The 13283-nt window shown below is 39.9% G+C and overlaps 1 protein-coding gene across 16 annotated transcripts in view; it reads right to left on the bottom strand.

Moving 5' to 3' along the window:
* Nucleotides 1-13283, bottom strand: part of Hmbox1 (homeobox containing 1) — a 141076-nt gene that overhangs the window by 117899 nt on the left and 9894 nt on the right. The gene's annotated exons all lie outside the window — the stretch shown is intronic.

Genomic DNA, 13283 nt, shown 5'->3' with positions numbered 1-13283 from the left:
TTCTTTTGAAACCTGTTCTCACTTTATAGTCCAGACTGGACTGAAACTCACAACTCTCCGGACTCAGCCTCTAGAGTGATAATAAACCATGATGTCCAACAATAAATAGTTAAAAAAAAAATGATACAGTACTTGAATCACATTTGAGAAGACATTACTGAGGTTTCTAAGTGGATAATAACTTCAGCAGTCTTCACCAAATGCAGGCATGCAACTTTGACAGAAGAACATACATATCAGCAGCCTTTATTTATTTATTAAAGTAGAAGAAAATTATTCTTTCTGAATGAGAATCAACTACTAATTTAGACACATAAATGAAAGATTAGAAGCATTTGCTTGCATGGGTGTGGAAGCAAAAAGTATATATGTTCAAATGAAGCACAAACAACTCATCAGTTAAGGATGTTTGAAAATGCAAGAAGGTATTGCTTAAGAACCTACAGAAACTACAAAGACCAGCTATTATTACAAGCAATTCTATATCTACAAACTGAAGAACTTAGATGAGGGGCCAGGGAGATCATTCACTTGCTAAACTGCTTGCCGTGCATGAACAAGGATATGTGTTTAGATTCCTGGCACCAGGTAAAACAAGGGGCATGAGGCTTCATGGAGGAAACATGTGCCTGGTACTATAAATATGGCCAAGAACTCATGGCTGAGGAGCTCACAGGCCCCAAGCACGAACCTACTACTATTATTTTGCTGACTGGACACAGCTTCAAACTGACTTCTAAATCCCTGTCTCTATAGTCACAGATAGATTAGTGTAGCTCTCAGATCTCTCCAGAGAAGTCTGTATAGTGGGCAGTAGTTAATGCAGAAACTCGCAACTGGAAAAAGCACAAAGAAGTGACTTCGAAGTGCTAAGCCACAAATGGGACATCTGTATCTCTCTCTCACACACACACACACACACACACACACACACACCAAAACTTAGATAAATAGACCTTCTCCTTGAATACATAAACTACCAAAAACCAAAAAATAGCTTAAATAGTCAAGTAGCTATTTAAGAAATTAGGTTTGCACTTACAAAGTATGTTAGAGAAAATTCCATGCCTGGAGGGCTTCATTGCCAACTTGATTAACTATTACAAGAGAAAACAATGCCAGTTTTTCTCAATTTAGTTCAGAACCTGAACTAGAAGAAAACATTCCCCAAACTGTTTGAATAAGGTCAAAAATTATCCTAATGAAGAAGACAGAAAATTAAATTACAAAGTAAGAGAAGTACATAGGATTATTCCTCATGAATAGAGGTGAAAAGGATCCTTAGCAATATGTGAACAGATACTACACCATGGAAAGTGTAAGTGGTATCTAAAAATAAACCAATGCAAACCACCATCATAGCAGACTAAATAAGAACTAATAACTGCAAAACAGCACCTAATGAAACTGATCATCTTACTCATGTCCAAAAGCTGGAGTGAACTAGAAATAGAATAGGTATCCTGCCACTGATGAGTGGCATGGAGAACCCCTCCAGTTGACATCATATTTAATAATGAAAGGTGGAATGCTTTTCATCAACACTGAAACAGGACAAAGTCTGTGGCTCTAACAGCTATTCGGCAGCATCATATCCAAAATCTAAGCAAATACAATAAATGGAAAACAATAAAAACATTTACCCACAGATGATATAATTATAACACAGAAAAAACTCAAGGTTTCTACCGAAAGAGAGAGAGAGAGAGAGAGAGAGAGAGAGAGAGAGAGAGAGAGAGAGAGTCAGAGTTCAACTTTTCGATTAACATGAATTCAGCAAAGCTGCCAGACTGAAGGATTAAAAAAAAAAAATCAAGTGCATTTCTACACACTAGGAATGATCTAGAATCTAAGTGATTTGCTTGCTTTTCTTAAAAAGTACCATTTACAGGGATGGAGAGGTGGTTCAGTGGTTAAAGAGCGCTTGTTGCAATTGCAGAGGACCCAGGTTCAGTTTCCAGCACCCACATGTTGGCTCGTAACCACCAGCTGCAAAGGATCCAAGCTGACCAACTCAGGTACCATGCATGTGGTACACATACATACATGAAGGCAAAACGTCCATATAGATAAAACAAAAAAATTTTTTTAAAAATTAAGTAGCAGTTACAAAAGCACCAAACCATAAAATACTGTTGTAAATCTAACACATAGATTCAGAATCTGTATAGCAACAAATTAAAAATTTAAGGGGGAAAAAATCAAAGATCTTCTAAGTAAACAGAGCAGCCAGGAGACTTAGTGTTACTAAGATGCTCCTCTGCTAACTGCTAAGAGCCACTCAGAATTCCTGAAGGGCTTGTGACACACATCAGCAAGCTGATTCTGAACTCTGTGTGGCTACATAAAAGAAGACCATCACAGTCCTGCCAAAGGTGCCAAGGCAAATCAAGATAAGATGGGACAGCGTTTTCAACACCCAAAGAGAGAACACAAGAAATCTGTATGTAAAAAAGTAGAACCTTGAGGAATATTTGAAGCTTTAACTAACTCAAAATACATCACAGACCTAAATATTACATGCAAAATTACAAAACTTCTAGAAGAAAACCCAAAAAGAAACCTTGGTTTCACCATTATTCTCCCAGAGTGAATCTTGACTGCATTGCATCATTTAGTGCATTTCATCCACAAGGCTGCCAAACAGATTCATGGTGCCGTCATCTGAATGGCTCCACTCAGAAGCCACTAAAAGTGCCCTGCTGCTGTGCTCTGGAAATGTGCTCAACACAAAAGAAATGTATTCTCAAGGTAAAATACTAATTCTGAAAACTTCATGTAAGAAAGGAATACAAAATATTTCCCTAGTCATATTCACACCAAGAACATGCTGAAATAGCAATGTGCTGGACAGCTGAGTTAAAATGGAGGACATTATTAAACCTAATTTCAAATGTTTCTTTTTATTTGCTGAAATGTAGTCACTAGAATGTTTAAATTTAAAATGTTGACTTCTATTAAATTGCCCTTAAAAATGATTCAAAATTTTCATTTATGTGCATGAGTAATCAATCGATTGTCTGCATGTATGCCTGGTGCCCTCAGAGGCCTGAAAAGGACAACAGATGCCCTGGAACTGGAGTTGCAAACGGGTGTGAGCCACCATGTGGGTTCTGGGAATCGAACCTGGATCCTCTGAAGAGCAGCCAGCGCTCTTAACCATTGAACCATCTCTCTAGCCCCTTCCATTCTATTTCTATTGGACAGAGCTGCCGTAGGAAGTTGGGATCATTAAGTTATACCAAAAGAAGCAAACCACCACAACAAATAAGATTACACAGGATATTAGTGTCGCCAGGTCAGCTGTTGGCCAGCTTATCCTGCTCTGGATTTTTCTGATACATTAAAATGAATAAATTTATAAAGTTATTTTTCAAAGACTTTGTGATTTTCCAACTGAAAGTATCCCAACTCATACTCTATTCCAGCAGCATTTCTAATTCCATCTTCGAAAAAATAAAATAAAAACATGTTCACTACAATTTTCATTGTCACTCTTTTCCTTTCTTTATATACTTCTGGTTTTTATAAACTATTTCATTTCTGTTTTACACAGATTTTACACACATAGCACTGTTCTCAAATAAAGTAGAGTACACTTTAACAAGGGAGTTTCTCACTGTAAGAAAGGAATACAAAATGTATTTCACTAGGCTGAAGCCAGAAATTCACTTATTAACTGCTGCTGAGGCCTCCCTTGGGCTAAGATGTCAGAGGTTTCAATGCTGTGTCTCGCACTGCTGCAGCTGACTACGGTGCTGGTTCACAGAGGCTAAGTTAACTAACTTCTAGGCAGATGTGTGTCATGACGGAGCAGTAAGAGACACATTCACATGCGCACCTCCCCTGAAAAGAGGTTTAAAACATTCGAAGAATCTACATTCTATAAACAGTTAAGTAGGTGGAATTTCTCACTTCCCACATACGAGGGACAACTAAGGTAGGAAGAGGTTTGCAGGCTGGGAGTTCAATAAAACTAAAATATCAAAATCAAGAAGAAAAACAGAGACAATGAACGCTGGAGATCAGAGAGAACAAGGGACACATGAGATTGTTCAGGCTTCCTCCTAAGGGCGGGTGTTTAAAAATTGACGAATAACATTATCCGCACGACTCTTCTGTGGGGTAACTATTTCAGGCTATCACTGACGGTGGCTTGGGCATGGGTGACATGTAAGAGGGAGGAAAAGAGAAATGGTGGCAACCAGGAGCTGTCTGGAAATAAAACTGAGAAGATATGAAGGAGTTAAGAATCAAAGACGCCAGTTTGCTAGTGGAAACAGGTGGTGACTGTTGGTGTCACGGCTTGTAGAATAGCAGTTCTCAACCTGTGGGTTGTGACCCCTTTGGGGGGTCGCATATCAGATATCCTGAATATCAGATATTTACATTAGGATTCATAACAGTACAAAATTACGGTTATGAACTAGCAACAAAATAATTTTAAGGTTGGGGGTCACCACAACATGAGGAACTATATTAAAGGGTTGCAGCATGGCCGGTCAGTGATGATGGTCGTTGCGCAAGCTTTAATTCCAGCACTCAGGAGGCAGAGCCAGGCAGATCTCTGTGAGTTCGAGGCCAGCCTGCTCTACAGAGCAAGAGCCAAGACAGGCACCAAAACTACACAGATAAATCCTGTCTCAAAAAGGGGGGGGGGGGTTGCAGCATTAGGAAGGTTGAGAACCACTGTTGTAGAGGAAATGGCGGAAGAAGAGAGAAACTCAAGTATGATTTCTGAAGTGCTAACTGAGATGCCTTTGAAACACCTGAGAGGAAACATTTAGTTGGATGTTCAGAGTCCTGGGCTAGTCTACTATTGGAAAATAAGACAATGGGATTAGATGAGCATGCTTAAGAAGTACGTGTGGAAAAGAAAGTCAGGGCTGGAGTGAAGCTTTGAGGCCTGTGCAGACAAGAAGCTGCCTATGAGAGACAAAGAAGAAAAAACAAAAGTGGGTAATAAAAGAAGCCAAAGAAGGAAGTCTTTGAAGTAGGAAGATGTTATTAATGACAAAATTGCTGAGATATCAAGTTAGAAGAATGAAACTTATTCATGGATTTTAGTGACACTGTGTGAAAGTTTTGAGGATTAGTAAGCAAGCATGTACACCAGATGTTGGTAGCTTGCATCAGGAAACACAAGTGAGAATAATCAATATTGTCTGTGAAGGAGAAGGGGAATACAGCAGGACCTGAAACGGAGATGTGAAACTGAGGTCCATGGAACTTTATTTTGTTTACAATTTAAGTTGGATGAATGAATACCTGAATTTCTTTTAGCACTAAAGTAAGACGGAATCTACCTCACATCAAGCTTAAAAAATGTAAGACACCGAAACCTCAATGTCCTTTGAATATGGAGTATAACAAATGTGTGGGCTAGACTCTGAGAACTGGTGTCCCAAAAGCCAGAAAGAAACCTCTTCCAACTGCTGCTCCAAGACCAAGTATAATGACCACAATGAGGACCATCTTCACTGCCAGCAGCTGCTTGTAAACAACAGTATGCTGTCTTAGGCAGACCACACCTATGGGGTGGTTCTGGCTGTGGTTTCTGCCAGGAGCTGCCTCCCATAGTCTTCCCACTGTATGAGATTTGTTCTGTAGTCTCGCTAACAACTCTGAAAGAGTCCTAGCATCATGCAAAAAACTTGCTCTCTTTACCTTTGTGACAGCATCTCATGTATCTCAGGCTGTCCTCAAATGCTCTCTCTAGCTAAAATGACCCTGAACTTCTGATCCTCCTGCCTCCCAACTCCTCCAAGCTGGGATGAAAGGAGTGTGCCACCATGCCAGATTTATGTGACACTGGATATAGAACCCAGGGTTTTATGCATGTTTCACAAGAACTCTACAAATTGAGCAATAGCCGAAGTCCAGTAAATATACTTTCAGCTTCTGTAGGACAGTCAGTATCTGTTGTTCCATGCATGCTCAAGTAACTATGACAAAAAGATAATGTACAGTTGAAGTGGCTACTGAGACATGAGGTTTGAAATTGAGATATCATTAGTATCATTAAGAAAGCAGCTGCAGGACTACGCAAGGACTTTTGTTTTATTTTTATTTAAATAGGGGCTCTATATGTTTGTGTGTGTGTATCAGACTGGCTCTAGACAGGATGTGTGTGTGTGTGTGTGTGTGTGTGTGTGTGTGTGTGTGTGTGTGTGTGTGTTTATCAGGCTGGCTCTAGCTCTGAATCCTCCAGCCTCTGCCTCTTGAGTACTGGGACCATGAATATGGGCCACCATGATAGGATCTATTTAAGTACTTTTTGAAGGAAAGTTGAAGAACAGGGTAAGGTACCTTGTCATTGGTCTATCAATTCACTGTCCTCTCTAATCTTTGAAATGAGCATCAATTTTACTGATAGTTGAAAGAGTCTCTCTTAAAATTTCATTAAAGAAAGAAAAAAGAGAGCAAGAGAGAAGAGTAATAAGACAGAGATTTAAAAAGGTGCATGTAAATTATTTGTTTCTAAGAACAAACAAAAATACACTGAAAACATAAAGAACTCTTGTAACTCAATCATAGGGTGGTGATGAAACTGTAAGATGAACAATTACCTAGGCACGAATCTCACCCAGAAATATGTGTAAATCTCTGAAAAGATGCCCATCATTAGCTATCCAAAAATCAAATTAACATCACTCCCATGAGAATGGCCATAAAGAAAATGGGAGACAATTACAAGTATCAGCAAGGGTGTGAAAGAACCGCATCCTTACATTATAAACAGACAACAAGTACTAACAAGTGTAGCTTGAGTTTTCCTGCCTGGCCCACAGTCAGGACAAATCTCTATCACCCGCCAGTCCCACAGCCACTCAGACCCGACCAAGTAAACACAGAGACTTATATTGGTTACAAACTGTATGGCCGTGGCAGGCTTCTTGCTAACTTTTCTTACAGCTTAAATTAACCCATTTCCACAAATCTATACCTTGCCACATGGCTCGTGGCTTACCGGCATCTTCACATGCTGTTTGTCATCGTGGAAGCTGGCAGTGTCTCTCTGACTCAGCCTTCCACTTCCCAGCTTTATTCTCCTCCTTGTCCCACCTACACTTCCTGCCTAGCCAATGGCCAATCAGTGTTTTATTTATTGACTAATCAGCAACACATTTGCCATACAGAACATCCCACAGCAAACAAGAATGCAGCAAAATCTGCAACAATACACAAACACAAAGATAGACTGTGACAACACAGACAGAGACACTGTAGCCCAATTCACCAAATTAGAAAATAAGCCAAAAGCTGGGCATGGTGATACACACCTTTAGTCCCAGCACTTGGGAGGCAGAGGCAGGTGGATCTCTTGAGTTTTCGAGGCTGGTCTTGTCTACATAATGAGTTCCAAGACAGCCAGAGCTACATATTGAGACCCTGTCTCAAAAAAACCTAAAAATAAAATAAGACAGTTTGATAATTTCTTAAAAAGCTAAACATAAATTTAACATTCAAACTAAAACTACTACTCTTAGGTACCCACCCAAGAGAAATGAAAACATTATGACAGTGGTGGCAAATTTCAGATAAGCATTATTCTTCATGTCCTAGATTATCCATCAGGTACTGAATGAATTCACATTGAAAAAACAATGCAAAATTATTAAGCAACAAAAAGGAAAGGAATAGCAATACATGCTACAATATGGATGAACTTCAACAACTTATGCTAAGTCAAAGTGATAAGACACAAAAGACCACAAGCTATCCACTGCTGGTTCTGAGTTTAATTTCTTGGGAACTAAGACTGTAGTTCAGTGTTAGTGTGTGTGCTTATATATTCAAATTCTGGGTTCAATCTCCAGCATGAAGGAATGAAGGGAAGGAGGAGGGAGGAAGGGAGGGAGGGAAGGGGGGTAGGGGGGGGAGGAAAGGGAAAAGGGAGAGAGAAGGAGGGGGGAGGAAAAGGGAGAGAATATAAAAACCAGTCAGAAATGGTAATACACATCTATAATTCCAACAATTGGTTTAGACGGGAGGATTGGGAGTTTGAGGGCAACCTGGACTATATATAGTCAGGTACTGTCTTAAAAAAATAAAATAAAAAAGATAAAAAGAAAAAATACTTTGGTAAAAGGCAGAAAATTAGCTGATGGTATTCAACATACAAAGGTCTAAATGAAGGTAATACAAAAAAAAATCATAGAGGTTTGCCTGGCCTTAAAATAGACTTGTCACATAGGCTACAAGGCCAGCTAGTAGCCCCCTGTGAAGCACAGTTAAATGTACTTCAAGACAAGAGTGTGTTCTTAGCACTGGATTCCATCCCAAGCACCAGGAAAAAAAGTAACTAAATAAATAACCCTCACAAAAGCAACTAGTGTGAGATCAAAACAGGACACTATATCTTGCAAGTTAATGTTTCTGTTTGCAGTTAAGATAGCTAAGAAAGCTCCTGTTTGTCCTGGGCAGGTTAAGGTTTCTGTTTGTAGCTAAAGCATAAGTTCCTGTTTGTCTTGTGTTAAGTTCTTGCAAGTTAAGGTTTCTATTTGTAATTAAGAGTAAGTTCCTGTTTCTTGGGTCCGATGTAAACTGCAAAGTATGTTTTCCAACCTACACTAACCTTGTGACCCCATTCACACAATGTGTATCCTCAGGTTGTTCCTTCCTCTTCATTGTATCTTTTTAACAATGTGTAACAGCCAACTCTCTCACCCCGTAACACTTTATCTCTCCTACAAAGGGGACCTCAAGAAGCCAGCAGGACTTAGAGAGCAGCTGTCGGGCCTGGCCAGTCCCGGTTGGACCCCAAAATACAGCTTGCTTTAATTGGACAGTCGTGGATTTGGTCCCTCTCCTCTCAATTTTCATGTTTAACACTAGAACGCAGAAAACAAATAATTTAATAACCTCTAAAACAGACAAGGCTCCCAGCTACCTCAAATAATCAGAGATTCCCTAATATTCCTATCACTGAAAGCAAAGAGCATTATTCTTTTTTAAAGAGATAACTCGAAACTTCACTGTCCTTTTTCCTCCCTGATGCCCTCATGAATCCTATTAATCTGGGACAAAGCACTTCACTTGCAATTTAAAATTACTATATGCTTATAGAGGGCTTTGTTATGTCTGGGGCGGGGGCGGGGTGGGGGGGAGGCTTGTTCATTAGGTAAGGAAAAAAACTATCAGTGAACTTACTCAAAGAACAATTTACAACAAAAGTTTGGTTCCTTATTTTTCACTCATAAGCTCCTGGCTAACCTCCATTTAATAACCATGCTATCTAGGTACTCCTCCTAAAACAGCTGATCAGGGAAGCTAAGTGTACTGGCTAATCTTCGTTTTCAGGTTGACTATATCAGGACTCTGCTAAAATGCAGCCCACTGGGCATACCTGTAAGGGGAAGATCCACCCAGAACAAAAGGATATAGAGGAGGGAAGCTTTTGCTATTTGCCTGCTTGCTTTCATTCTTGCTGGCAAGTTCACCTATCCTGTCGCTGCTGCATTCCTTCAACGATATTAGAACCAACTTCTTCAGGCCTCCAACACAGAATGAAGACCAGTAGCTCCCCAGGAATCCCCCAAGCCTTTGGCACAAGACTGGTACCTCATGGACTGAACAGCAAGTGGCTTCTCAGTCTCTCCAGCATAACAGTCATTGTTGGACTACCTGAACTGGCCTATGCTATGTAAGCCACTCTAACAACTCCCTTTAATATACATATTCATTCTATCAGTTGTTCCTTTGGAGAACCCTGACTTATACAACACAAGCACCTCATACAATCCACTGTGTGCCAAGGGTAGGCTGACTTCCTTACTCTACATATCCCAGCTGCCCTTGCAGTGGTGGGATGTAATTATACATTGTCTAAGCTGTTAAAATACAAGTTTGAGCACTTGTTTATATAAAAAAAAATTACCAAAAAAAAAAAAGTTAAATGTTTTGGGACAATTTAAGATGGTTTACTAAAAATAAGTAGATGTGAGACTACTGTAAAAGACTTGGAGGAGGTAAGACATTAAAATACGACTCACAGATTGTGTCTTTAAGATCTCCCTTCATTTAGGGCAGGAGAGATGGCTCCAGGGTTAAGAGCATTGGCAGCTCTTACTGAAGACTCAGGTTCAGTTCTAGCACCCACATGGCAGGTGAGAGCTGTCCAACTGTCTGTAACTACAGTTCCAGGGGATCCAACACCCTTTTCTAGCCTCTGTGGGTACTGCATTCACTTGGTACACAGACATGCATAGAGGCATACACATAAAATAAAATAAAAATGGAAAAGAAAATAAAAGATCTTCCTTCATTTCAAGAAAAATCAAACTTGACATCATAAATGTATGGTATGTACAAGACAATCTGATACACAGAGTCAATCCATGCATTCCAGTAATATCAGACTGTGGACCAAGATCAAGTTTTTGGACCCTGATACTACTGTTAGTTTGGATGGGAGAATTCTCTGTTGGGATGGGGAGATACTGTTACTGTTTGCCCACTGGGTGACCAGAACACCTTTACTCCAGTAGTAACAATCAAAATGGCCTACAAGCATTGTCCAATTATTCCAGTTGAGAGCCACAGCTCTGTAGTGGTATTTGCTCTGCCCGTGACCTAGGACTATACGGCCTGAATGACCTCTTAAAAGGAAAGGGAGAGGCCTTGTGACCCCTCTCCCTGCTCCCTGGTGTGACCGAACAACCAGGTGGACTCACTCCTGGTCAGATCAGAGGACAATGTCTACTCGGTTCTGTATTTGTTGAGTGTATTTCCTCAATTTATCCTAATAATTTTCCCTAATACTCCTTAAGCAGACTCCTGTGGATTTCTCGCATTATAGCTCTGTATCAGCTAATGTGAACAGCCATATATTTTGATTAAAATGAAATATTTAGGGAATCACTTTTTAATGATTTTTTTATTGCTATATTAACTGTTTTCATTACCTGACTACTCTTTGTTCAAATGAAGTCATTGAAGACAACTTTTGTACACTTATCAGGAAGCAAAAACACAATCATTCAACATGTAAACTGCCAAGGAAGATAGCTTAACTTGATTTTCAGTGATTCTCAACTTTTCCCTATCTTTTCCTGATATAACAACAGAGGCACAGGATGACCAACTAGGTCAGCCCAGGGAGCAAAGGTTGAAAGAACAAAGGGATAAAAGGAAACAGAAGAAACACTTCCCAGCAGGGAGGAGAAGCAGGCAAGGACAACACAAGTACTATCATTCCTGGCCTACTAGGTCTCATTCCCAGGTAAGTCCACTGCAGGTCCACAGCACCATACAAAAGAGGCTACCACTGTAAATTCCAGAAGTCTTAATGCTTACTAGCGAGTGAGTGGTCAAAGTAAGTGACTGTTAATTCATTTATGATGTACAAAAATTAAAAATGTAAAAACGCAGCTGCAGTAAGTCTTTAAGTGAGAAACATAGTAACACATCCAGCAGTGACTGGACAACTGAGAGCTGATACAAATGAGTGAGAAAGCAAAGAGTACAGAGGGTTCCGTCCACAGGAAAATCAGAAGAACCCCAGCCCTTGGAGAGGAATCCAGTTCAGACCAGGAACGAAGACCAAACCATTGAAAATGCAACATGCCTTAAAGTGAATACAGAAAGTTAGGAATGTAAGTAAGTCTGTAAGCAGGGCTTAGAAGTACACGGACTAGCATGAGTGTGTCACGATCCACTGGAAAATGTCTCCTCAGGAGGAATGATTTAACTGGGTTTATTAAAGAAGATCCTAACTGGTAAGATAAGGATATGCAAACCTGTTAACCAAGTAACATGGCAGATACTAAGAGGGGAAATGTTGGAAACATGGAAGGAGGGATAACTCACCTAAATGTAACACAGAAAACACCTTTAGGGATTAGAGAGTAAGACACTATTCAAGGAGGAAAGGAAATATTAGAAGCTTTAAAAAGCACAGGGATCAAAAACAATCAAATAGCACATCGTCAGCTTAGGTAGAGTCCATACTTACATGGCTATCAATGGTCTGATGAAAATCATGCATTTTTATGCACCATGGAATAGAGTAGGGAATAGGCAGGAAGGCTAGATTTATGCTGCAATGATCTCTACAGGCATTTATTTATGTCAAATGTAATTAAGTCCTACACATAAAGAAAACTGAGACAAGACTACACACACAATGAAAAAATATTAGCTAGAGAGGTATTGTGTGTACCACAGAAGAATCCTAAGGTTTAAGGAGGGCATGCAGATCCTGGAAAGAGAAGCACAGAACCACTAATAATGAAGCACTGTTTGCGCCAACCACTATCATAAGCACAGTACAAACGTTTTCATAAGCCCAAGAATTCTATTATGTTGATATTGTTTTAAGTGCATTTACTTATTTATTTTACAGGTGTGTGCACACACACATGCACACATGTGCCATAGCACACATGTAGAGGTTAAAAGACAACTTTCAGAAGTTGGTTCTCTCTTTTCACCGTGTGGGTACTGGAGACCAAACTCAAGTCAGCCTTGGAGGCAAGCACCTTTACTCGCTGAACCATCTCACTGGCCCCAAAGAGATACTGTTCTTTACCCCTAGCTTACCAATGGAGATACTGAAACACATGGAAGTCTATACAAAGAAAGTTGTGGCTGGGCGGTGGTAGCGCACTTCTTTAATCCCAGCACTCGGGAGGCAGAGCCAGGCGGATCTCTGTGAGTTCAAGGCCAGCGTGGGCTACAGAGTGAGTTCCAGGATAGGCTCCAAAGCTACACAGAGAAACCCTGTCTCAAAAAACCAAAAAGAAAAAAGAGTAAGTTGTAAAGATCAGAGGGGTATTAAAACAATCCAGTTGTGAAGTTCATGTTTCTCTGCAGCTCAATGGTCTAGAAATAATCAAGACTCTGAGAAGAACAGTGATATACCTTAAGTGGGGTGGGGCTAAGGAATTAATTTTTGAGGACAAAATTTCAAAATGTTCGATAATCTAAAGGTTTTATACACACACGTACATGTACGTACATACACGCACTTAAGAAAAAGAGCTGATGAAGTAGTCATTGAAGAATAACTGTCTGGGGCACAATACTGTTAAGGGTAATATCTAGAAAAATAACCATGCTCACTCAAAGCCTTCTTCATGTCAGAACTTAAGAGCATAGGCAACTAGAGAAGATGACACGCATTATTTAGAACAGGGCAAGAACATATCAGGAGGAGACATTTTAATATACTACAGATCTTAATGACTACCTCATATCCAAGCATTACACTGTCTGCATTTTCCAAATGTACTATATCAATTAGAATTATTTAGTGTGTTTATGGAGGAGTGTCCTATATC

Source organism: Peromyscus californicus, unplaced genomic scaffold (genome assembly GCF_007827085.1).
Source record: "Peromyscus californicus insignis strain IS unplaced genomic scaffold, ASM782708v3 Scaffold_12__1_contigs__length_115047231, whole genome shotgun sequence".
NCBI classification, from domain to species: domain Eukaryota; kingdom Metazoa; phylum Chordata; class Mammalia; order Rodentia; family Cricetidae; genus Peromyscus; species Peromyscus californicus.
This window is presented reverse-complemented; position numbering and strand designations above follow the sequence as displayed.